At 29.4% G+C, this 2470-nt stretch overlaps 1 pseudogene; it reads left to right on the top strand.

Annotated features, from left to right (window-relative positions):
* LOC106473975 overlaps window positions 1-2470 on the top strand; it is a 48723-nt pseudogene that overhangs the window by 17441 nt on the left and 28812 nt on the right.

Genomic DNA, 2470 nt, shown 5'->3' with positions numbered 1-2470 from the left:
AACAGGTTCTCTCGTATACTTCTGAGTCACCTACTTAATATATATCTATCACATAAAACACCCAATAAAGATGTTACCTATAATTATGGCTATGATCTTAGTTATCACATTCAGATTTACTGACATCTGCTAGTTGCAGAGAACAATCTGGAACATGGATGTTTCAGGGAAAAAAAACAAGACAAGTACATAAAACACCTAATCAAGATGTTACCTATAATTATGGCTATGATCTTAGTTATCACATTCAGATTTACTGACATCTGCTAGTTGCAGAGAACAATCTGGAACATGGATGTTTCAGGGAAAAAAACAAGACAAGTACAATAATAAACACATTCGTGACTAGCGATGATCAGTACGTTGATGTTTACTTTAATCATTTTCTAACTATCATTTATTCTCTCAGTTCATCCATCTGAACTTTCATAATCTATGTGTACAGTTTAAAAAGTTTTCGTATTTTAATACTTTTACTTGTAGCATTAAACTGTTGTGGCTTTTCATTACAACAAATGTTTGAGCAAAAAAACAATGGTGTTTACTCAGTAACATGTCCATTACAAAACTAAGTGTATTTACAGAATGCTCTCAGACAGACGTATAGTATCTGCCTCAAAAATGTTCATATTGGCATTTAAATCATGCTTAAATCATTACTTGTATTTAGTCACTGTAAATGAACATCTTACAAAGTGTATGTTGGTGGGGAAGAATAGATGATGTTGTAGCCTTGTGATTTATTTAAATATTTATATTGAATATGTAAGTATTGTATGTCTAATTTCAAGGTATTTTCAGATAAGTTTCCAACTTTTATATAAGTACCCTTCATGTAATTATAACATCCTTGTAAAATATCTTAAATATACACTAATCTTCTTGTTTTAAGGTAAAAATTTACATATTGCAATGACTATTCTATAGAAGTTTCTATAAGCTTGACTGTATGTGAACCCTTTAGTGGGGTAACTTTTTTCAGAGTTTGATACAGAGACTTGGACAAATTAGTGTACATTGGGGGTCTTCTTTCTTATATATATGTTTATTTGAAATGAGCAATAATGTAAGTAATTAAAGATTTTGGGATACTGCATAAGAACCCTGGTCTGGCTCATTTGAAAGTGTGGTATTTCATTTTTCATGTGGACATTTTAGTAATCATTCTCTCCACCCCAGCAGCCAGTCTGAGTTATAGTGAATATGGAAGCTGGCCAGTAAGTAAAAGACTCGCTTACACAATTGTGAATAAAGAGATAGTGATTTATTTGTTCGTAGCTTCTGTTGAGTTACTGTACTCACAAAATTTTCAGGTTCGGTGTGTAAATAGCGCTATATTTATTTTATAATTTGTATGTTACGTTTGTTTTATGACTATTTTGATTTGTTCAATATGAGTTGGAGATCACACACCTCTCTCACTGATTTTGGTTTTCCAGTGAGGTGGAAAACATACACCTTAGGTTTGACAGGCTTCACTTATTGTTTATTTAAATTTTTCTCTTATTACAGTAAGGTTTTTGAAAGTAATTTACAATATCTTAGGGTGTTAATTTTTTCTTTAAATAACATATTTAAATTTCTACTTCTTCGAGATATACTGGTGTTAAAATCTACAATCAAACCTCACCTCTTTATCACTTTTCTTCTTTTTGAAACCAATCATTAGGGATTCACACTCACTTTCAAACTGGTCAACTTGGATGTTTAGAGACTCTATTGAAGTCTAATAAAACAAATAAATCTCTTTGACTTACTAAATTATAACAGTACACAGCCAATTAACTAGACTTCTTTAGTTTAAAAAGTCAAAGTTTAGTATTCTCAATCACTGTTCAAATAAATTATGGTTTTAGTTAAATCTTTATTGAAAACAAAATTATCTTTCAATAAGAATCACTTAAAACAAGTGAACCTTATAAAGGAATTCAATTTTAGCTCCTGGAATTGTTGACTATTTGTAACATTTATCATTACATCATTATTTGTAACATTTATCATTATACCATTATTTGTAACATTTATCATCATACCACTGTCTGTAACATTTATCATCATACCACTGTTTGTAACATTTATCATTATACCACTGTTTGTAACATTTATCATCATACCATGTCTTGTAACATTTATCATTATACCATTATTTGTAACATATTTATCATTCATACCATTATTTGTAACATTTATCATTATTACATCATTATTTGTAACATTTATCATTATACCACTGTCTGTAACATTTATCATTATACCACTGTTTGTAACATTTATCATCATACCACCGTTTGTAACATTTATCATTATACCATTATTTGTAACATTTATCATTATACCATTATTTGTAACATTTATCGTCATACCACTGTTTGTAACATTTATCGTCATACCACCGTTTGTAACATTTATCATCATACCACTGTTTGTAACATTTATCATTATACCACTGTCTGTAACATTTATATCATAC

Source organism: Limulus polyphemus, unplaced genomic scaffold (assembly GCF_000517525.1).
Source record: "Limulus polyphemus unplaced genomic scaffold, Limulus_polyphemus-2.1.2 Scaffold6692, whole genome shotgun sequence".
NCBI lineage: Eukaryota > Metazoa > Arthropoda > Merostomata > Xiphosura > Limulidae > Limulus > Limulus polyphemus.
Note: the sequence above shows the minus strand (reverse complement) of the source record. Positions and strands in the feature narration are given on the sequence as shown.